Raw genomic sequence first — 25,171 nt, forward strand, 5'->3', positions numbered from 1 at the left:
TTAGATGGGATTTATTGGATAGAATTAAACGTAACTCTGAAGATTGGGACCCCGGCAATGGTAAGGAGTCAGGTATGACACCTAAGTTTGATTGTGTTAAATCTTTTATGGATACCGATATTTTCCGTAAGTTTAGCACTAAATATGGACTTGATTCTAAGATAGTAGCTTCTTTCTGTGAATCTTTTGCTACTTATATTGATCTCCCTAAGGAGAAGTGGTTTAAATATTATCCTCCCATAGAAGTAAAAGTAGCTGCACCTATTAAAGTTGAAGAAAAGACTATTACTTATAATGATCCTATTGTTCCTACTTCTTATGTTGAGAAACCACCTTTCCCTGTTAGGATAAAGGATCATGCTAAAGCTTCAACTGTGGTTCGTAAAAGCAATATTAAAACATATACACCGCCTAAGCAAGTTAAAGTAGAACCTAATATTGCTATTGTTAAAGATCTCTTGTCTGATAATATTGATGGGCATGTTATTCAGTTCTGCGAAGAAACTGCTAGAATTGCTAAACCTTGTGCTAAAGATAAACATATACCTGTGGTAGGTGTGCCTGTTATTTTTGTTAAAATAGGAGATCATTGTTATCATCACTTATGTGATATGGGTGCTAGTGCTAGTGCAATACCTATTGACTTATACAAAGAAATTATGCATGACATCGCACCTGTTGAGTTAGAAAAAATTGATGTTACTATGAAACTTGCTAATAGAGATACTATTTCACCAATGGGAATTGTTAGAGATGTTGAAGTCTTGTGTGGGAAAACTAAATATCCTGCTGATTTTCTTGTTCTTGGTTCCCCACAAGATAGCTTTTGTCCCATTATATTTGGTAGACCCTTCTTAAATACTGTTAATGCTAGGATAGACCACGAAAAGAATGTTGTTACTATCAGCTTAGATTATATGACTCGTGAATTTAATTTCTCTAAATTTAGTAAACAACACTGTGAAGAAGAATTGCCTAGTAAGGATGAAATTATTGGTCTTGCTTCTATTGTCGTACCTCCTAGTGATCCTTTAGAACAATGTTTGCTAGACCATGAGAATGATATGTTTATGAATGAAAGAAGGGAAATAGATGAAGTATTCTTCAAACAGGAACCTATGCTAAAACACAACTTGCCTGTTGAAATCCTAGGGGACCCCCTCCACCTAAGGGTGATCCCATGTTTGAGCTTAAACCGTTGCCAGATAATCTTAAATATGCTTATCTTGATGAAAAGAAGATATATCCTATTATTATTAGTGCTAACCTTTCAGAGCATGAAGAAGAAATATTATTGAAAACTCTGAAGAAGCACCGTGCTGCTATTGGATATACTGTTGATGATCTTAAGGGCATTACTCCCACTCTATCTCAACACAAAATAAATTTGGAAGCAAATGCCAAACCAGTTCGTGATCCTCAATGACGTGTGAATCCTAAAATGAAAGAAGTGGTAAGAAAAGAAATACTAAAGCTTCTGGAGGCAGGTATAATTTATCTCGTTGCTGATAGTCAGTGGGTAAGTCCTGTTCATTGTGTCCCTAAGAAGGGAGGTATTACTGTTGTTCCTAATGATAAAGATGAATTGATTCCACAAAGAATTATTACAGGTTATAGGATGGTAATTGATTTCCACAAATTAAATAAGGCTACTAAGAAAGATCATTACCCCTTAGCTTTTATCGATCAAACGCTAGAAAGAATATGCAAACATACACATTACTACTTTCTAGATGGTTATTCTGGTTTCTCTCAAATACCTGTGTCGACTAAAGATCAATCAAAGACTACTTTTACATGCCCTTTTGGTACTTTTGCTTATAGACATATGCCTTTTGGTTTATGTAATGCACCTGCTACCTTTCAAAGATGCATGATGGATATATTCTCTGACTTTTCTGAAAAGATTTGTGAGGTTTTCATGGACGACTTTTCCATCTATGGATCTTCTTTTGATGATTGCTTGAGCAATCTTGATCGAGTTTTGCAGAGATGTGAAGAAACTAATCTTGTCTTGAATTGGGAAAAGTGCCACTTTATGGTTAATGAGGGTATTGTCTTGGGGCATAAAGTTTGTGAAAGAGGTATTGAAGTTGATAAATCCAAGGTTGATGCTATTGAAAAGATGCCATGTCCTAAGGACATCAAAGGTATAAGAAGTTTCCTTGGTAACGCTGGATTTTATAGGAGGTTCATTAAGGACTTCTCAAAAATTTCTCGGCCTCTGACCAATTTATTACAAAAAGATATACCATTTGTCTTTGATGATGATTGTGTAGAAGCATTTGAAATACTTAAGAAAGCATTAGTCTCTGCACCTATTGTTTAGCCACCTGATTGGAATTTACCCTTTGAAATTATGTGTGATGCTAGTGATTATGCTGTAGGTGTTGTTCTAGGGCAAAGAGTTGATAAGAAATTAAATGTTATCCATTATGCTAGTAAGACTCTAGACAATGCTCAAAGAAATTATGCTACTACTGAAAAAGAACTTTAAGCAGTTGTATTTGCTTGTGATAAGTTCAGACCTTATATTGTTGATTCTAAAGTAACTATCCACACTGATCATGCTGCTATTAAATATCTTATGGAGAAGAAAGCTGTTAAACCTAGACTTATTAATGGGTTCTCTTGCTACAAGAATTTGATTTGCATATTGTTGATAGAAAAGGAGCTGAGAACCCCATTGCAGACAACTTATCTAGGTTAGAGAATGTTCTTGATGACCCACTACCTATTGATGATAGATTTCCTGATGAACAATTAAATGTCATAAGTACTTCTCGTAGTACCCCTTGGTATGCCGATTATGCTAATTACATAATTGCTAAATTTATACCACCTAGCTTCACATACCAACAAAAGAAAAAGTTCTTCTATGATTTGAGACATTACTTTTGGGATGACCCACATCTTTATAAAGAAGGAGTAGATGGTGTTATTAGACGTTGTGTACCTGAGCATGAACAGGAACAGATCCTACGCAAGTGCCACTCCGAAACTTATGGAGGACACAATGCAGGAGATAGAACTGCACATAAGCTATTGCAATCTGGATTTTATTGGCCTACTCTCTTCAAGGATGCCCGTAAGTTTGTCCTATCTTGTGATGAATGTCAAAGAATTGGTAATATTAGTAGACGTCAAAAAATTCCTATGAATTATTCACTTGTTATTGAACCGTTTGATGTTTGGGGCTTTGATTATATGGGATCTTTTCCTGCCTATAATGGATATACACATATTTTAGTTGCTGTTGATTACGTTACTAAGTGGGTAGAAGCTATTCCAACTAGTAGTGTTGATCATAACACTTCTATTAAAATGCTTAAAGAAGTTATTTTTCCGAGGTTTGGAGCCCTAGATATTTAATGACTGATGGTGGTTCACATTTTATTCATGGTGCTTTCCGTAAAATGCTTGCTAAATATGACGTCAATCATAGAATTGCATCTCTGTATCACCCACAGTCTAGTGGTCAAGTAGAATTGAGTAATAGAGAACTCAAATTAATTTTGCAAAAGACTGTTAATAGGTCTAGAAAGAATTGGTCCAAGAAACTTGATGATGCATTATGGGCCTATAGAACTGCCTATAGAAATCCTATGGGCATGTCTCCGTATAAAATGGTATATGGAAAAGCATGTCACTTACCTCTCGAACTAGAACATAAGACATATTGGGCTATTAAAGAGCTCAACTATGATTTTAAACTTGCCGGTGAAAAGAGGTTATTTGATATTAGCTCACATGATGAATGGCGAACCCAAGCTTATGAAAAATGCCAAGTTGTTTAAAGAAAAGGTTAAAAGATGGCATGACAAAAGGATACAAAAGCGTGAGTTTAATGTAGGTGATTATGTATTGTTGTACTACTCTTGTTTATGATTTTTTGCAGGCAAACTTCTCTCTAAATGGGAAGGCCCCTATGTTATCGAGGAGGTCTATCATTCCGGTGCCATAAAAATCAACAACTTCGAAGGCACAAATCCGAATGTGGTAAACGGTCAAAGAATCAAACATTATATCTCAGGTAATCCCATAAATGTTGAAACCAATGTTATTGAAACTGTAACCCCGGAGGAATACATAAGGGACACTTTCTAGAACGTTTCAGACTCCGAAAAGGAATAGATATGTGGTACGGTAAGTAAACCGACTCCAAAACTATTTTTAAGGCCATATTTCTCCGTTTTGGAATACTTAGAAAAATAGAAAATTAAGTAGCAGTTCGGGAAGGACACGAGGGCCCCACGAGGGTGGAGGGCGTGCCCTACCCCCCTGGGCGCGCCCCCTACCTCGTGAGCACCTCGTGTGCCTTCCGGACTTCATTTTCTTGCACGATACGTATTTTGGTCGGTAAAAATTCCCTATATAATCTCCCGGGAGTTTCGACTCCCGTATCACGCAAAACTCTCATGTTTTTGTTTCGAGCTGTTTTTCTGACAGATCTAGATTATCATGACGTCCCCAGGTGCTTCCAAGGACAAGTTTTTCGAGAAGGTTATCAACCCTTACCTCGCGGAGGTGTTGCGACACCCTCAAACCATTGAGATGCGTGATGGGTTGCTGCACATCCGCGATGCTGAGGGACCAAAGGGAATTGGAAGCGTGGAGACGAGGCTTGACGCAATGGAGCAACGAGTTTTCAAGTGCCAGGGGATGGTGGAGCGTGGAATCAATGCTAGCCACATGATGCTCGCAGAGTTCACTAAAAACTACAAGCTGGATGCCAAGAACACCGAGGAGGCCATCTTCAAGCTACATGAGAAGATCGAGCACCTCCAAGCCCAAATCTATGACCTGCAAAACCAAAACTGTGAGTATGAATATAGATTCAAAAGAATGAGTTTGGCTGCAGATTCAATGATTCCAGAGACTCGATCATCCTTCTATGATGGTGACCCCATGCCTTGGAAGATGGATGACAAACCCGCATCTTCAACAACACCTCCAACATCTCCTCCAACAATGAAGAATTGAGTATCTGGGTATGGGCACTCCACTTGGCAACTGCCAAGCTTGGGGGAGTGCCCCGGTATCGTATCACCATCACTTTTATCTTTACCATTTTCCTTAGTTCGATCTTATTAGTAGTATCTTGATCTAATAGAATAAAAGTTCTTAGTGTGATCTAGTTGTGAGTTTTGCTTTATTATCCTTCTATGTAATCGAGTCCGTGAGCTATATAATAAAGATTAGTGTTGAGTCAAGGGCTTGATTATTTTTCCATGATCCTAAGTGAATAAAAGAAAATAAAAAAATAAAAAGAAACAAAGAGATCATATGGATCTCATGGAGAGTAATGAGCTCACATAGAAAAAGTATGATGAATAAAAGTTGTTGAGAGTTGACAAGCATGGTTTTGGTCATCGTTGCAATTAATAGGAAGTAATAAAGAAAGAGAGGTCTTCACATATATATATATACTATCTTGGACATCTCTTATGATTGTGAGCACTCATTAAAATATGACATGCTAAAGAGTTGACACTGGACAAGGAAGACAACATAATGGGTTATGTTTTCTTACATCTGAGATGAATTATATTGTCTTGGATCTTCCAACATGATGAGCTTGCCTTTCTCCCTCATGCTAGCCAAATTCTCAGCACCAAGTAGAGATACTACTTGTGCTTCCAAATACCCTTAAACCAGTTGAGGGAGTCCTGGATTAGGGGTGTTCGGGTAGCCGGACTATACCTTCAGCCGGACTCCTGGACTATGAAGATCCAAGATTGAAGACTTCGCCCCGTGTCCGGATGGGACTTTCCTTGGCGTGGAAGGCAAGCTTGGCGATGCGGATATTCAATATCTCCTACCATTGTAACCGACTCTGTGTAACCCTAACCCTATCCGGTGTCTATATAAACCGGAGGGTTGTAGTCCGTAGGCAATCAACTCCATATACAACAATCATACCATAGGCTAGCTTCTAGGGTTTAGCCTCCTTGATCTCGTGGTAGATCTACTCTTGTACTACCCATATCATCAATATTAATCAAGCAGGAGTAGGGTTTTACGTCCATCGAGAGGGCCCGAACCAGGGTAAAAAACATAGTGTCCCTTGTCTCCTGTTACCATCCGGCCTAGACGCACAATTTGGGACCCCCTACCTGAGATCCACCGGTTTTGACACCGACATTGGTGCTTTCATTGAGGGTTCCTCTGTGTCGTCACTTTTGGGCTCGATGGCTCCTTTGATCATCAACAACGACGCAGTCCAGGGTGAGACTTTTATCCCCTGACAGATCTTCGTCTTCGGCGGCTTCGCTCTGCGGGCCAATTCGCTCGGCCACCTGGAGCAGATCGAAAGCTACACCCCTGGCCATCAAGTTAGGTTTGGAAGCTTAAACTACACGGCTGACATCCGCGGGGACTTGATCTTCGACGGATTCGAGCCACTGCCAAGCGCGCCGCACTGTCTCGAGGGGCACGATCTAGCTCTACCTCCGAACAGTATCCTGGAGGCCACATGCGCACCGGTTCCGACCCTTAACTCGGAGCCTATTGCGCCAATCGAGGATGAGCGGTTGGACATCACCTCAGGGCCTGCGATCTCAAAGGCGATCGAGCTGAACGCCAGCCCTGTACTCTGCATGACCCGTGACTCCGAGGAACCGGATTCCTCTCCGGACTCCGAACCCCCCGCGCCCCGGCCGATTGAATCCGATTGGGCGCCGATAATGGAGTTCACCGCAGCAGACATCTTTCAGCACTCGCCTTGTGGTGATATCCTGAACTCTCTCAAGTCTCTCTCCTTATCAGGAGAGCCCTAGCCGAACTACGGTCAGCAAGGATGGGATACGGACGATGAAGAAATTCAAAGCCCACCCACCACCTACTTGATAGCCACTGTCGACAATTTAAATGACGTGCTCAACTTTGACTCTGGAGACATCGACAGCATGGATGACGATGCAGGAGATACCGACGAACCAACGCCCATAGGGCATTGGACAGCCACCTCATCTCATGATGTGTACATGGTGGATACCCCTAAAGGAAGCGACAACGAGGAAAAAGGGGATGGGACGGGAGATCGACTCCCCGAAAAGCAATCAAAGCGTCGGCGTAAACGCCGACCCAAGCCCCGCCTCGACAAAAACCCAGGCATAGAGCAGGACGAGCCGGTAGACGACGAGCAGGCCTTAGAGCAACCGTCCGAACAGGGCAACACGGATAGATAAACCGAACATCCCTCCTCCGGCGAAAACGGCATTCCGGACGACCTCACGCCGAATAAACCTATGGAGCCGAAGAATCTCCACGAGAGGCTCGTTGCAACTGCACGCAGCCTAAAAAAGCAGAAGCGGAAGCTAAAAACAGCGGAAGATGCACTCCGGATTACATGGAGCAAAGTAATCAATACAACAGATAAGTACGGCGACAGTCGCTGCACTAAAAGCTATCCGAAAAGAAAGCTACTGCCTGAATTCGACGAAGAGGCCCTAGAGCCCTCGCATTCAAAAAATGAAAAAGCCACACAGTCGGATAGACGACCCCATAAAACAGCAAGCGGCGCCGCACCTAAATCGGCATGCGACCCACTTAAGGATTCGCATCATGGCCCAGTCAGGTCCATTTATGGGCCAAGAAAGCAAGCTCTCGTAAGCAACGCTATGAAGCCATCATCAGAATCCGGCACACCCAAATACAGGGGCACCGCACACCCCCTATGTTTTACCAATGAGGTCCTGGACTATGAATTCCCAGAGGGATTCAAAACCCGTAAACATAGAGGCATATGATGGAACAACAGACCCTGGAGTTTGGATCGAGGATTATATCCTCCACATACACATGGCTAGAGGAGATGATCTCCACGCCATAAAATATCTACCCCTTAAGCTTAAAGGGCCAGCCCAGCATTGGCTTAAAAGCCTTCCCGAAAACACAATTGGAAGCTGGGAAGAGCTCGAGGATGCTTTCCGAGCAAACTTTCAAGGGACCTATGTCCGCCCTCCGGATGCAGACGATCTTAGTCACATAACTCAACAACCCGGAGAATCAGCTCGGCAGTTCTGGAATAGATTCCTCACTAAAAAGAATCAGATAGTCGACTGTCCGGACGCCGAAGCCTTAGCAGCTTTCAGGCATAACGTCCGAGACGAATGGCTCGCCAGACACCTGGGCCAAGAAAAGCCAAGAACAATGGCCGCACTAACAAGCCTCATGACCTGCTTTTGTGCAGGGGAGGATAGCTGGTTGGCAAGGTGCAGCCCCAGCAACCCAAGTACATCCGAAACTAGGGATGGAAACGGAAAACCGCGACGCAACAAGGACCGTCGCTGGACTAAGGACAAAAGTCCGAAGAGCATGGCAGTCAATGCCGGATTCAAAGGCTCACGACAAAATCAGGAAAAATCGCCCCCCCAGGATAACAGGGACGATCCATCCAACCTAAATAAAATCCTGGACAGGATATGTCAGATACACAGTACTCCCGGGAAGCCTGCTAACCATACCCACAGAGACTGTTGGGTTTTCAAACAATCCGGCAGACTCAACGCCGAACATAAGGGGCTCGACACACCAAGCGAAGACGAGGACGAACCCCAAAAGCATAGCACCAGGAAGCAAAATAACTTCCCACAAGAAGTAAAAACAGTGAACTCACTTCACATAACAAAACGTGCGGCGCCCGTAAAGGTACGCACGACACGGCCCATCCCCAAAGGGTCCTGCCACTGGTTGTCAAAACCGATCATCTTCGATCAGCTAGATTATTCTAGGAATATCAAGAATGTAGGCTGGACTGCCTTGATACTCGATCCAATAATTGGCGGACTCCAGTTTTCAAATGTCCTTATGGACGGAGGCAGTGGACTAAACCTGATATATCAGGATACAATCCAGCAGATGGGGATAAACCCAGCAAGAATCCGCCGCAGCACAACCTCCTTTCAAGGGGTAATACCTGGTCCGGACACCCATTGTATGGGTTTTTTCCGGCTCGAATTCATATTCGGCTCTGCCGATAACCTCCGCCGCGAAAAGCTGACCTTCCATATCGTCCCGTTCTCAAGTCACTATCAAGCACTACTGGGACGCGAAGCTTTCGCTCGCTTTAACGCAATACCGCACTATGCATCTCTTAAGCTTAAGATGCCCTGTCCACGAGGCATCATCTCTTTGAAGGGGAAGCACTAAAGTGCGCCTCCCCAAGCGGAGGACTGTGCGGCCGCTTTGACAGCCCCACAGCAAAATGGCCTCACCGGCCAAAAAAAAACTTCAAAATAGGTCATTCAAGACCACGAACGCGGATAGACGAGTTCGGTGCAAAATCATCATTGATGCAGGCCTAGAAGCCATATACCCCCGCACTAGGGGCTCCATGCATATACGATAAGAGACAATAAAGCTCAATCTTATATATCTTACTTTATACTTTGCTTATTTTAAACTTTTTCGGCACGACCCGTTTTCAACTCAGTTCCTCTCTTTTACAGATGAACATCGTGCAGCGCCCGTCCAAGATACGGCACAACGGAGACACAGGCGCAGACGTGCAGTAGGGACCCGTCCTACAGGATTCTTTTTAGATTAAGACCCTGCATAAACCTTTTTTACTGTCTCTTGTTGCTACACATCCCCTGGTTTTTTCTTTCTGATATAACCAAGGAGGAGGCTGGCATCTTGGCATGTGGCCACGTCAGAATTTTTGCACTTACCTAGACACTAGGGGCTTTTTTAATAAAGAGTGTTGTTTCGCCCGCACTCATAAAGACCGAACACCTTAGGGAGTGTTCAGCGTCATGAGTTTTGGCATTATATGCATCAGCTCCGAATCATGTCTTTGGTCAAATGTTGGGTTGCCCGGCTCCTGAGTTCGGCTACCTTACGTTTCGCTCTATTGGCTAAGGTAGCACCAGGAGAACTACTGTGATTGTGCCCCCGGTTCGGCTGGGCGAGCACCTCAGTAGAGAAAGCCAAAAACTGACTATCATGATGTAGCGTGAGACTGGTCAGCCACTCGATGACCTATCGGAATCTATTGGATTCCTCCGCTTTAACGAAGGGCCGCTTCCCGGTCAGGCACATATGCGCCTCGAACTCGGACGAGCGCAGTTGCCACCAAGGAGATACCTAAATAGTCTCACTGTCAAACTCCTATGGCTAAGTGAAAGTGTTAAAGCATTATAGTCCGGTTGCCTGGCCCGCTGCGCTATCACCTCCTTTGTAGGACCAAGACGTTGGGTTAAGTGTGAAAATGCATCTTCTGCGAGCACCCCCGCACTATGTGCGTGGGGGCTGAAGCCAACGACTGCCATCTTTCAGATTCTGTATATATATATATATATATATATATATATATATATATATATATATATATATATATATATATCTTAAAACAGCCGCACAGGAGGTGTTCCCAATACTTGGAGGCACAAGTATAAAAAAGGCCACTACAGTTTATCAAAATATTACTTTATGATTACATATGCTATCATAACATAGCATCTTTCGGGCACTGCGTCTCTATTACACGAGCGCCTTCAAGAACTTCCTGAAAATAGTGCTCGGAGGGTACTCGGCTTTTGTCCGAATCTCGGGACGCAACAACGGTGGTCTCCATCTCTGCCCAGTATGTCTTAACACGGGCAAGAGCCATCCTAGTGCCCTCTATGCATGCTGACCTCTTCATTGCATTTATACGCGGCACCTCGTCAAGGAATTGCTGTACCAAGCTGAAATAACTCTTCGGCTCCGATCTCCCCGGCCACAGGTGACCCATGACGTACTTCATGGCGAGTCCAGACAACCTATTCAGTTCGGCCCATTGAGCCAAACGATCATCCATTGCCAGTGGACGCTCTGGATTGTGGGACTGTGACCAGAAAAGCTTTTCCACTTCGCGATCTTTTATATCTCGAAAGTGTTCGGTCGCATCAGCAGCACTTGCTGCCAAATCCAGATAGGTGTCCTCCACACTCCACATCCGGTCCAACGGAGCAAACTTCGGATCACAAAACTTCCTCCCCAGCATAAAGGGCTTTCCAGCCGCAATCTGGTCGGCCTGACGCAGCTCCTCCTTTGCAGCTCTCATCGCAGAGCGAGCGTCCTTGGCATCGGCAACGGCCTTCTCTAAGTCCGCCTGTCTCGCCCGGTCTTCTTTCTCAAGAAGTTTGCAACGGTCTGCAACGCTCTTTAACTTCTCGGCCATCTCGTCCATCTCTTCTTTGCTTCGGCAGTGAGCAGCCTGTTCGGCTCTCAGCTCTTCAAGGGCCTTCTCGGCAGCCGCATCGCTTTTTCTGGCTTGCTCCTTAGCTCGGGCAAGTTCTGCCCTAAGATTCTCCACGGCGGCCGTACCATCTGCGTCAAGCACACACATTGTAAGACACTGGCATGAAGCTCCTCTTACCTGATGCCGCCCAAAGAATTACATACCTTGAGCCTCATCAAGCCACTTGTTAACAAGCGCGATGTAGGCATCTGCCACGTCCAATTGCCGCTTTAGTTCGGCCACATCATCACTTCGGCTTGATTCCGGACACCTCGCAACCTACATTCAAAGGCGACATCTTAGACCTGGGATTATGATCCTCTGCGTGCCGTCATTTCTTGACAACGCGCAGAGTCTCAGGGGCTACTATCTACACAGGGCGCATCTTACTTATGCGCAACTGACAAAAGTGTACATTATCTAACGTACCTCAAAACCCGTCAGTGAACTTTTGACGGCCTCATGCAATCCGCTTTCTGCGGATGAAATCCTTTCAATCACCGTGCCCATCAATGCACGGTGCTCCTCTGAGATAGAAGCTCGCCCCAGTAGAATCTTTAGCTCCTCCGGCCGAGCACCAGACGGTGCCGGACTTGTCCTATGGCCTCTTTCGAAGGCCGGACACGGAGAGCCTTGGGGGGCCACATAGCTATCTTCCGCCCCTGCAGGATTCAGAGAAACCCTCCGCGACGACACCTCAGGGTCGCCCGCCTCGCTAGGCGGTACGGCAGGGGGAGGCATCCTACTCTCCATCATCTCCGAAAGAAGATCCCCCGAAGACGAGCTCTGCTGAGAAGGGCTGAGGTCCGAGCTACAAGGTAAAATTTCGGTTAATCTTCTCAGATATAAATCAAGAATTTCCCTAATCCCTCAAAAGGAAAATCTTTTCTCCACTTATGGCTCGCTGGAGGGTTGATCCCTTTGAGGGCGTAGTTCGGCCAAGGAACTCCCCGGCGTTGGACCCTCTGACGAGGATTTTCTCCCCCGCTTCGGGGTCATGGTCTCCGGGTCGTCAGAGGCGGCCCTCTTCTTCCCCTTGGGAGAGGAATTGTCGGTTCCTCCCTTCGGAGCATCCTCCTTCGAGGAGGCCATAGTTCCCTTGTCCTTCCCCTTACTTCCCTCCAAAGGCATTATCTTCAACATCCTGACAAGCACGTGATCCGGCCTGGTTTCGGGAAGGGGAGCCGGACACCTGATCATCTTTGCCTTCGCTATCCACTCCTGTTAAAAAGGACAGCTCTTTTATGGGAAAGTTTATGACGATTATATGGATAGTAGGTCCGGGCACAAGGTTACTTACTTGGGTATCCGGGCGATTGCAGCTTAGGCCTGCGTCCTTGGTCAAATCGGGACACATCATTTGTGATCCGATGAACAGTTTATACATCTCCACGGCCGTGGCGCCCATAAAATGCTGGAGAGCTTGTGGTCCCTCTAGATTAAACTCCCACAGATGAAGGGAGCGATGTTTGCCGGGCAGTGTTCGGCGAATCAGCATGACCTGCGTCACCTGGACCAGGTTGAGGTCTCTTTCTAAGAGATCCCTGATGCGGCCCTGCAACAAGGGAACGTCTTTGGATAACCCCCAATCTAGTCCTTTGTTGACCCATGACACTAGCCGTGATGGGGGACCTGAGCGAAAGGCAGGAGGCGCCGCCCACTTGGCGCTCCTGGGAGCGGTGATATAGAACCATTCTCGTTGCCACAAGCCAAGCTCCTCTTGAAAGGAGCCCTCGGGCCATGGAGCATCAGCATTCTTACTTATGATAGCACCTCCGCACTCTGCGTGCCGTCCCTCGATCATCTTCGGCTCCACTCCAAAAGTCTTGAGCCATAATCCAAAGTGAGGAGTAACACAGAGGAACGCTTCGCACACAACGATGAATGAGGAAATGTGGAGGATGGAATCCGGTGCTAAGTCATGAAATTCCAGCCCGTAATAAAACAGCAGCCCCCTCATGAAGGGATCCATCGGGAAGCCTAACCCCCGAAGGAAGTGAGACATGAACATTACGCTCTCACCGGGCTGGGGACTGGGAATAGCCTGCCTTTGAGCAGGAAACCTATGTGAAATTTCGGCGGTCAAGAACTTAGCCTCTCTCAACTTTAGCACGTCCTCCTCCGTGATGGAGGAGGGCATCCATCGGCCTTGAAGGTCGGAACCGGACATTGTCGAAGGTCCGAAGCGCCTGGAATCTGGAGCCTAGGGTGTTGGAACTCAAGGTGACGGGCGAACTCGTTTGAGATTGGAAAAAAGAGTAAGGCCTTGGTCTCTTAATAAGAGGTTGAATACCAGGAGCCCTCCTCGTAACCGTTTGGGACTCGCCTTTAATCGAGAAAACATGCTAACGGGCATGATTAGGTTACCCACATCCGTATTGATGAGAATCCCATAAAAGGGGGGCACACGATCTCTGCTTTGACAAGACGTGCCAAGGAAACCGCCTCGCAAAACATGCTGAGGTGGAAAAGTGAAAACGATTTGAGTAAAGGACTTGGCTGTAGTGTGATGACGCACTGCGGAATACGTCAGCAGATTTGATTTGTGTTAATATTATTCTCTCTATGGCAATATGTGGAAGCTTATTTTGCAGAGCCGGACACTACTCTTGGTGTTTACAATCTTCTATGAAGGACTTGGAGGAGGAACCCGCCTTGCAATGCCGAAGACAATTTGCGCGCCGGACTCGTCGTCATTGAAGCCTGGTTCAGGGGCTACTGAGGGAGTCCTGGATTAGGGGGTGTTCGGGTAGCCGGACTATACCTTCAGTCGGACTCCTGGACTATGAAGATACAAGATTGAAGACTTCGTCCCGTGTCCGGATGGGACTTTCCTTGGCGTGGAAGGCAAGCTTGGCGATGCGGATATTCAAGATCTCCTACCATTGTAACCGACTCTGTGTAACCCTAACCCTATCCAGTGTCTATATAAACCGGAGGGTTGTAGTCCGTAGGCAATCAACTCCATATACAACAATCAGACCATAGGCTAGCTTCTAGGGTTTAGCCTCCTTGATCTCGTGGTAGATCTACTCTTGTACTACCCATATCATCAATATTAATCAAGCAGGAGTAGGGTTTTACCTCCATCGAGAGGGCCCGAACCAGGGTAAAAAACATAGTGTCCCTTGTCTCATGTTACCATCCGGCCTAGACACACAGTTCGGGATCCCCTACCCGAGATCCGCCGGTTTTGACACCGACACCAGTTTTGCCATTAGAGTCTGTCGGTGGGAACGACACCTATGGAATCAAAAGAATCCCTACTACGGTTAGCGGGGCGCGGGGTCATGAGAAGAGTGGATCAAACAGATAGTACACGGTTTGTTTATCCAGGTTCGGCACGCGTGGATGCGTAAAACCCTACTCCTGCTTTGGTGTCCTTGCTTTATCAGGGACGGGGGAGAAACATGTCTCGTCCGTCGCTGCTCCTTCTTGTGTCGACACGCGCCCTGGCCAGGGATGTCTGTGATGCCATGTAGGTAGGCAGGCAGCTGAGGTGGTGTAGTGGAGGGTCTTCACGAAGATCTGCATGCCACCACGCAGGTGCCTGCCCAGCTGGTTGGGTCGGCAGCTGCATGCGTACGGTGGTGGAGGTTTAGTCGACGTGGGCCTGATGGTGGCCCTGCGGATGTTCTTGACAAGGGCCTTGCCGGGGCCCCGGCAAGGGTCTTGTCGGGGCGCCTGCTGTCATCCCCGGCAAGGCACTTGCCGGGGGCCTTGTGGTCTTCCTCGGCTGGGATTCCGCCAAGGGTTGTCATCTTCTATTGTACATATCTGATCTTGAACGTCTTCACCAAGATCTGCATGCCACCACGGGGATGTCTCCCGAATCCTTGCCCCATGGGGGGGCAGTGCACTCAAGGGTGATTTGCTCCGTAGGCGTGGGGCGAGTCGCCGCGGCAAAGAACTTGCCGGGGTTGCCAAAGCTGTCTCCCGGCAAGGATCTTGCCGGGGGAGTCCGCTTCGTCCCTTTTGCTCTTCGTTGTCTTGGCCTTGGCGTCGTCCTAGTTCCCTTGAGCTTCGGTCTTACCCTGGCTCACCTCCCTTGCCTTGCTTGGTGTGGTGGTGCCCGTGGCTCAGACTGTCCGTGCACAGTTATAGGGGTACAAAAAAGTGTACCCCTCTTTTTGTACACCGACAAGAGCCCCCGGGCCTGGGCCACACATAAGCGTAACGCGTTGTTGCGCTAGGGCCAAAAACGGTGCGCGGGCAGGCGGGGCGGTTTTTTACCGCGATAAGATTTTTAGCACGTCCACGACTCCCGCGCGTGGCACGGCGTGGGGAGGCGCGTGTGACGTGGGCGGCATGCGTGGGGTTGGTTCCCGTGGGCATGCGTCACATCACAGTTAATGTGAAAGGAGGCGGCCCGTGTTTTCCCCCATAAAAAAGGAATAACCGTGGGCGCGCTGCTCACTTTCTCCTCTTTCCTCGTGCCTTCTCCAATCTCAGAGCCGCCGTTTCCTCTCTTCCTTCCTTCCTAAGCTTCCACCGTCGCCCGCCGTTGTTGCTTCGCCATCCCCCTCCCTCAGACCTCTAACTTTCTTAGCCGCCATGGCGCCCAAATCCATCAAAGGCAAGGGGGTGGCCAAGGGCGCTGGGACTATGGAGCCGCCGGAGAGTGCGCTATTGGGGGACCGGACGAAGTCCGCCTTCTTCTTCCCCTCGATGGTTGATGTTCGTGAGCTCCGGGCCTCCTTCAGGCCTCTATGGGCATTGAAGACGGGGGGAGAGAATTCGGGACATCCGGCGACGCGCGTCATTCCTGCCGCTTGCGCCGATCCTGCCCCAAATCGGTATCCCTTTTTCGTCGATTATCTTTCTTGCAGGTTATGCCCCCCTTTTCCGATTTCTTCTGCGAGATTATGCACACCTTCGGCTTTCACCTCTTGGATTTTACTCCAAATGCGGTGGCATGCATGGCTTTCTTTGCGCATCTTTGCAAAGGCTTTGCCGGGGTGCAGCCCAACACGGCACACTTCCGCCATTATTTCTCCCCTCGGATCCAGTCGGGAGGTGCCGTCTCTGGTTGCGTCACCTGGATCCCAAGATCCAAGGGGGCTTACCCGGACGGTGCTGTGAAGGGGAGGTGGGAGGAATGGCATGGCCGGTGGTGCTGGATTGAAGATGAAGACCCGCCGGAATTCTGCAAGGTCCGCCGAGTGCCGCCGATTCGCGGCAGCGATTGGGGTGATGTCGATGCCGCCGACGGGAGGCTCACTGTCGCCACCACCAGGATTCTCCGGCTGACCCGGGCTGGACTCACCCTTGAGATGATCGGGGCGGACTTCATTCGCCGCTGGATCGCCCCGTTCCACAACAAGGGGAGGCCAGCCTGGCTCTTTACGAATCCGGCTGACATTATGCGACTCCGCCCTGGCCTCGACCATAATTTCACGGTGATGGCGCATGCCCGCTTCTGCCAGCGGCTTTTTTAGCTTGATGTGGGTCGTGACGGCGAGGTCGAACGGACCGGCAAGGCCGCGAGGGCTGCCGCAAAGGTCTGTAAGGCCCTCAAGGGGCCGTTTTTCAAGTTGCCAGCAGGGGTGGTCCCGTTGTGCAATAATTCATGTCGGTCTGAGATCACCGCTATGATGCCGGACTGTAATGCGCACGGCCCTGTCCCGAGCTAGAAGGAGCCGAAGGATGCGGATGTGTAGCAATTCTTTGACACCCTGATTGAGGTATATGTCAATGCTGAAGCCGAGCAGTGGCTTGTCATGGACACTACCCAGGCAGAGCTGGACTACATCACCACTATGGCAAGGTAGGCACAGCTTGCCATGGAGGTCGGCAGCGCCGAGGGTGTGGAGGACAAGGCCGCAACGGCTGCGGAGGAAGAGAGCTCACCCGGTGGGCGGCGGCCTCCAGGGAGGTTAGCAGCGCCGACACGGGAGCTCCGCTTGTCGAAGATGCGGCCGACGAGTCGTCGGGGGAGGAGGATGTGGCGGCGGGCTCGACGCTAGCCAGGGGAAGAGGGCGAGTCCTGCGGCGGTCTGGCCCCGGCGAGCCGGTCCGGCCTGGCAGGGCTACGCGGCCTCAATTGACCCTGGAGTGGTCCGGGCGTCACACGAGGGACACGACAGCGAAGAGTCTGACGAAGGCCGCTGAGAAGAAGAAGACAACAGTCCCTTCCTCATCTGGGCGCGCACAAACCCCGCCTTCTTCGCCTCCTCCGGCAGATGTCGACTCGGATGTCGACGCGGAGGTCGCTTTTGATCTCGGGCCTCTCAACCCAAAGAGGAAAAGGAAAGTGGTGGAAGAGGAGGAGATGGATGACGAGTAAGTACTCTGTTCCTTACTGCCATTTCCATTCCCCCAAATTAAGTCACCTGTCCTGATCCGTTTTTGCTTTTGCAGGGATGCAGAGATGTTGGCCCAAAGGGTGAAGAGGGCGAAGGCCTCGGCGAGCAGTTAGCCCCCGGCTGGGGCTTCAAAGATGCCACTGGTGGTGTTGAGCAGCCCGGACAGCAGCCCCCGGCACAGCCCCCAGCGTAAGTTCGTCACCCTCCTCTTATTCGACATGTGGTAGGCGTTCGATGCTATGGTGTTGACCTTGTCGGGTTTGCAGGAAGGGAGTGGCAGCAGGAGTGTTGACACCAGATTTTGGCATGGTTAAGAATCCGGGTTCATATGCAGAAGTTAGAGGCAACACTTCGCGGGGCAGCCCTGAGTGGGAAAGAAAACTCTTGCCGGGGTGGAAACCTTGTCAGAGAGGAACCCTGGCCGGAGTACAAACCTTGCCGGAGTAAAACCCTTGCCGGAGTACAAACCTTGCCGGAGTGAAACCTTGTTAGAGAGGAACCCTGTCCAGAGTACAAACCTTGCCGGAGTACAAACCTTGCCGGAGTGAAACCCTTGCCAGAGTACAAACCTTGCCGGAGTGAAACCTTGCCGGTGTGAAAGCTTGCCGGATAGAAACATTGTCGGTGTGGAAAGCTTACTCGGATGGAAAACTTGTCGGGTTGGAGGCTGTGATAGTCAATTGGACGAGAAGTTGAAGATGGGCTCAAAGGGTTATTCAGATGATCTCGGATGGAAAAATGTTCTACATGGAAGTTGTTCGTCTCGTCGAAACGATCAATTTTGATATGAAGATTGTCCCAATCCGAATACGTATGCCAAAGTTATGGCCGCTACAAGATGCTGCTACAGTAGATGGCCGGACACTCCGGAGGCAACCCTCCGGATTCCATATTTTTCTGCTGTAGGCCGGACACTCCGGGCATGTCCGTCCGGGGTTTGGATTTTTCTGCTGCAGACTTCGGAAAACAGCCAAAAACTCTCTCAAGATGGCCTCTAATAAAAAAACGTTCAACATGAAAGTTGTTCGTCTCGTCGAAATGGTCAAGATTGCTTTTGGGCACGTTCTCATCCGAGAACGTTTACTTCCTCAAAAGTGACCCGCAAGGTGCTGCCAGATTGTAAACCAAACAGTTTTGGAAAGTCCGGATTCCGAGTTGGACCCAAACTAGGGTTTTGGACGTGAATTCTAACCTTTCCTTGCACGGAAAGTCCATCCGCCTCTTATATACCCAAGGGGTGACGGCCGATTGAACAACACACAATCGAACAAATCAATATACTACTTTTTCATCTACGTTTTATCTCTCCACCGTTTTTCTATCTCGTTCTTCGCTATTCTTCGTGTTTGACATCTGCGAATCCCGAGGCTCTAGGGGCGAGCGAATCGACCTAGGGCAGCCCATAGCCGCACTCCCTGACGGGGGTGTGGGGTTTTCGGGTCTGCAAAAGCACCCGTCGACTGTCTTGTGTATCGTGCTGTCGATCGGGTCTCCTTCGACGTGAGCTGCGGTGCATCACCCCCAGCGTCGAGGGTACACGTGACGTATTCGTGTGTCAACAAGGAGGAGCCGCAGAGGGCTACCCCCAACACACCACCCCCATCGACTACGCCGCCGCGAGGGGCGTCCCCGGCAAGGGCATCAAGCACGGAGCCCACACCCATGGAGGAAGAGGGGAACTTGGGAGCTGGTGACTCTGCCACGGCGCCAAATGCTAGCGGGGAGGGGACTTCTACTTCATAGCCTGGCACTGGTGAGTCGCCTGTCCTCCGTCTCTATTTTTCCCTTATTCTTTTTCTTGGTTTCATTGCTCCCATTACTGCCTAGGCCCTCCTTCAATAGATATGGAGGACGTGGATACTAATGTTGGGAATATTGCTGAGGAGGCCGCAGCGGAGGCCGACAGGATTGCCGCCGAGGAGGCCGCCAGAGATGCTGACGAGGTCGCCACCGATGAGGCCGCCAAGGATGCTGCCGAGGACACCGCTGCGGGGGCCGCAAGGCGACCGGCGAGGCTTCTGCCGAGGGTGCTAGTGGTGGGCCTGCCGGGGAAGCCGGCAAGGCCACTGCCGAGGAAGAGGTGGTTGATGATCAGCCTCCCTCCTCCTCAACCGCGGGCCCCGGCAGATATCTGAAGGTGGGCGACGATCTTTTCGTCCATCTTCCAGGGGCATCAAGTTCCCAAGCGCCCGCCGAAGGGGAAGTCTTTGACGGCAAGGTGCTTGCTGCCACCGGGCTCGAGGTGGTCGATGAACCGGGCGTTGGCGGTGATGGTTCTCCAGAAGAGCAGCTTTTCCGTGCCATGGGGGCCAATTTCCGGAAGCTGCAAGTGCTCTACCGTGCTCGCCTGGACAAGATCAAGTCCAGGATGGCAACGGTGGACAAGGCGGAGGTGGACTTCAAGGCGCGCGTTGCTGAGACGCAGACCCAGTTTCACTAGACTCAGGAGGAGCAGAGGGCCTTTCAGGGGGAATTGGCCGAGCGCGATGTAGATCTCACCATGAAGATGGCTGACATCGAGAAGGCCCAGGAAAAGGCGGTGAACTTGGCTGCCGCGGTCGAGGCCGCCCGGAACCAGCATCAAGCCGTATTGGATTCCCAGGAAGAGGACCTCTCCGTGCGAGAGGCGAAGCTTGCCGCAATGCTCCGCGGCAAGGATGAGGATCTCGAGGCCCTTGTCGTGCGACCACGTTGACGCCAACGCCAAGCTGACCCAGTTCTTCGAGGGCGTCCTTGGAGCCTTGGCTTATCTTCACTCCAACAGAGCGACCACGTTGGCCGGGGAGACCCGACGACTTTGTCGGGGGGTCATGACCAAGGTCCTCACCAAGATGGCGTACTGGAATCCCGACCTCGACTTCGAAGCCGCGATGGATAGCTTGCCGGATGGTACTGACCTCACGGTGCTCAAGGAGCGCATCAAGCCCATCATCAGCAGTATCGACGAAATCAAGAGGGTGGAAGGCCAGCTCCGGGATTAGGCATCTCATTCTTGTTCGCCGCTGCAGGTTCCCGACCAAGACAAATTTTATCTTTAGTTAGAACCGCAGCAATGATGTGATGTAACATAACTTTTGCAGTACTCTTAATTTTTCATGCACGCAATTTCCCCGTTCAATTTCTCTTTGTATGCGCGCCCTACGTCGATTGGGTAGGTTCGCCGGCGCAGAAGCCCCTAGTGGCGTTTTGGGGACGGATCCCCATGGGCCTGTCGGGTATGCTTGCTGCCGGACGAGCCACCTTACCGTTCTGAACGCGGCCGCTCGAACTGTCGAGCTTGACTCGAGTCAGAATCGAGAGCGTTGTTGATCGCAGAAGGCTACTCTGCCATTCTCGACGCAGCTGCTTGAGCTGTTGAGCAGACTCGAAACAGGGCAAGGGCGTTGCCGATCGTGGGAGAGCCCCCTGGCGTGCAGGTTTCTCATACAAAGGTGTGACATCTCCGGGGGGGGGGATAATCTCATATAAGAAGGATAGAACAAATAAGGGTTCAGTGCAACTTAGCTTCTATTTGCAGTCGCTCGAGAGCCGGTCTTCTGGCCTCCTTTCTTCTCCAAGGGCCACGAAGACGAAGGAGTGCTGGGCTAACTGCTAGAGCCAATTCTCACAACTGCGCCCCCTACCTGGCGCACCAAATATGTCGGGGGAACGACACCTATGGGATCACAAGAATCCCTACTACGGTTAGCGGGGCGCGGGGTCGTGAGAAGAGCGGATCAAACAGATAGTACACAGGTTGTTTATCGAGGTTCGGGCCGCGAGGATGCGTAAAACCCTACTCCTGCTTTGGTGGATGTATATTCCTATTCTTGAGCTAGCTCTGGGACATTAGAAGCTCCAAAAAGCCGAATCCTCCTCCTGGTCGCCTCGGGCCTCCTTTTATAGAAAAAGGGGTTGCCACAGTGGTACGCAGGAGGTGGAAAGGGTACAGTGATGCGAGGTTATCCCTCGCATTACATGACAAGGCGCATTTAATGAGCCTTGCTTAGGTGTCTTTGCTTTATAGGGGACGGGGGAGAAACATGTCTCGTCCGTCGCCGCTCCTTCTTGTGTCGACACGCGCCCTGGCCAGCGATGCCTGTGATGCCATGTAGGTAGGCAGGCAGCTGAGGTGGTGTAGTGGAGGGTCTTCACGAAGATCTGCATGCCGCCACGCAGGTGCCTGCCCAGCTGGTTGGGTCGGCAGCTGCATGCGTACGGTGGTGGAGGTTTAGTCGGCGTGGGCCTGATGGTGGCCCTGCGGATGTTCTTGGCAAGGGCCTCGCCGGGGCCTCGGCAAGGGTCTTGCCGGGGCGCCTGCTGTCATCCCCGGCAAGGCGCTTGCCGGGGGCCTTGTGGTCTTCCTCGGCTGGGATCCCGCCAAGGGTCGTCATCTTCTATTGTACGTATCTAATCTTGAACATCTTCACAAAGATCTGCATGCCACCACGGGGATGTCTCCTGAATCCTTGCCCCATGGGGGCAGTGGACTCAAGGGTGATTTGCTCCATAGGCGTGGGGTGAGTCGCCGCGACAAGGGTCTTGCCGGGGTTGCCAAAGCTGTCTCCCGGCAAGGATCTTGCCGGGGGAGTCCGCTTCTTCCCTTTTGCTCTTCGTGGTCTTGTCATTTGCATCGTCCTAGTTCCCTTGAGCTTCGGTCTTACCCTGGCTCACCTCCCTTGCCTTGCTTGGTGTGGTGGTGCCCGTGGCTTAGACTGTCTGTGCATAGTTATAGGGGTACAAAAAAGTGTACCCCTCTTTTTGTACACCGACATAGTCCACCATATCTACCTATGGATTGAGTAAGATCCTTCAAGTAAGTTGTCATCAGTGCAAGCAATAAAAATATTGCTCTCTAAATATGTATGATTGATTGGTGTGGAGGAAATAAGCTTTATACGATCGTGTGATATGGAAGTAATAAAAGCGACACACTGCATAATAAAGGTCCATATCACAAGTGGCAATATAAAGTGATGTTCTTTCGCGTTAAGATTTTGTGCATCCATCCATAAAAGCGCATCAAAACCTCTGCTTCCCTCTGCGAATGCCCTATCTTTTATTATTGTCTTCTACCTTATGCAAGTGTCATGGTGATCTTCACCTTTCCTTTTTACATTTTATCCTTTGGCAAGCACAGTATGTTGGAAAGATCCTGGTATATATGGCTAATTGGATGTGAGTTTTCATGAACTATTACTGTTGAGGTAAAACGTTGGGAGGCAAAATTATAAGCCCATATCTTTCTCTGTGTCCGATTAAAACTCCATACCCATAAGTATTACGTGAGTGTCAGCAATTGTGAAAGATTATATGATAGTTGAGTATGTGGACTTGCTGAAAAGCTCTTATACATTGACACTTTCCTATGTTATGATAAATTGCAATTGCCTCAATGACTGAGATTATAGTTTGTTAGTTTTCAATGAAGTTTACGATTCATACTTGATATTGTGGTTGAATTATTACTCCAGCATAAGATATCATATGACAAGAATTATATAAGTTGATGTTCTACGAATGATCATGATGCCCTCATGTCCGTATTTTATTTTTATCGACACCTTCATCTCTAAACATGTGGACATATTTTTCGATTTCGGCTTTTCGCTTGAGGAGAAGCGAGGTCTAAGCTTTAGGGAGTTGATACATCCATTTTGCATCATGCTTTTATATCAATATTTATTGCATTATGGGCTGTTATTTCACATTATGTCACAATACTTATGTCTATTCTCTCTTATTTTACAAGGTTTACAAAAGGGGGGAGAATGCCGGCAGCTGGAATTCTGGGCTAGAAAAGGAGCAAATATTAGAGACCTATTCTGCACAACTCCAAAAGTCCTGAAACTACATGGAACACCTTATAATAAATAATGAAAAATCCTCGCTAAAGATGAAGACTAGGGGGCCCACACCCTACTCACGAGGGTGGGGGGCCCCCTAGGGCGCGCCCCCTACCTCATGGGCCCCCTGGTGGCTTTCCGATGACCATATTCTCCTATATGAAGTCTTTCGTTGAGAAAAAAAATAAGAAGCAACCTTTCAGGACAAAACTCCGCTGCCACAAGGCGGAACCTCGGCGGATCCAATCTAGAGCTCCGGCAGAGTTACTTTGCCGGGGAAACTTCCCTCCCGGAGGGGGAAATCATCGCCATCGTCATCACCAACGCTCCTCTCATCGGGAGAGGGCAATCTCCATCAACATCTTCATCAGCACCATCTCATCTCAAAACCCTAGTTCATCTCTTGTATCCAATTCTTGTCTCCAAGTCCGGGATTGGTGCTAGTAGGTTGCTAGTAGTGTTAATTACTCCTTATAGTTGATGCTAGTTGGTTTAATTGGTGGAAGATCATATGTTCAGATCCTATATGCATATTAATACCCCTGTGATTATGAACATGTTTATGCTTTGTGAGTAGTTATGTTTGTTCCTGAGGACAAAGGAGAAGTCTTGCTATTAGTAGTCATGTGAATTTGGTATTCGTTCAATATTTTTATGAGATGCATGTTGTCTAGCCTCTTGTGGTGTTATGTGAACGTCGACTACATAACACTTCACCATTATTTGGGCCTAGAGGAAGGCATTGGGAAGTAATAAGTAGATGATGGGTTGCTAGAGTGACAGAAGCTTAAACCCTAGTTTATGCGTTCTTCGTAAGGGGCTGATTTGGATCCATATGTTTCATGTTATGGTTAGGTTTACCTTAACACTTTTGTTGTAGTTGCGGATGCTTTCAATAGAGGTAAATCATAAGAGGGATGTTTGTTCAAGTAAGAACAGCACCCAAGCACCAGTCCACCCACATGACAAATTATCAAAGTACCGAACGCGAATCATATGAACGTGATGAAAACTAGCTTGACGATATTCCCATGTGTCCTCGGGAGCGCTTTTCCTTATATAAGAGTTTTTCCTGGCTTGTCCTTTGCTACAAAAAGGATTGGGCCACCTTGCTGCACTTCATTTACTTTTGTTACTTGTTGCTCGTTACAAATTATCTTATCACAAAACTATCTGTTACCACTTATTTTAGTACTTGCAGAGAATACCTTGCTGAAAACCGTTTATCATTTCCTTCTGCTCCTCGTTGGGTTCGACACTCTTACTTATCAAAAGGAGTACGATAGATCCCCTATACCTGTGGGTCATCACACATCATCCCGCAACTAACTAATTAGTTGCAATGCTTGCAAGGCTTAAGTGATGTGTATTACCAAGTGGGCCCAGAGATACCTCTCCGACAATCAGAGTGACAAATCCTAATCTCGAAATACGCCAACGCAACAAGTACCTTCGGAGACACCTGTAGAGCACCTTCATAATCACCCAGTTACGTTGTGACGTTTGGTTGCACACAAAGTGTTCCTCCGGTAAACGGGAGTTGCATAATCTCATAGTCATAGGAGCATGTATAAGTCATGAAGAAAGCAATAGCAACAAACTAAATGATCAAGTGCTAAGCTAACGGAATGGGTCAAGTCAATCACATCGTTGTCCTAATGATGTGATCCCGTTAATCAAATGACAACTCTTTGTCTATGGCTAGGAAACATAACCATCTTTGATTAATGAGCTAGTCAAGTAGAGGCATACTAGTGATGCTCTGTTTGTCTATGTATTCACACATGTATCATGTTTCCAGTTAATACAATTCT

This window comes from Triticum dicoccoides, chromosome 3A (genome assembly GCF_002162155.2).
Source record: "Triticum dicoccoides isolate Atlit2015 ecotype Zavitan chromosome 3A, WEW_v2.0, whole genome shotgun sequence".
NCBI classification, from domain to species: Eukaryota; Viridiplantae; Streptophyta; class Magnoliopsida; order Poales; family Poaceae; genus Triticum; species Triticum dicoccoides.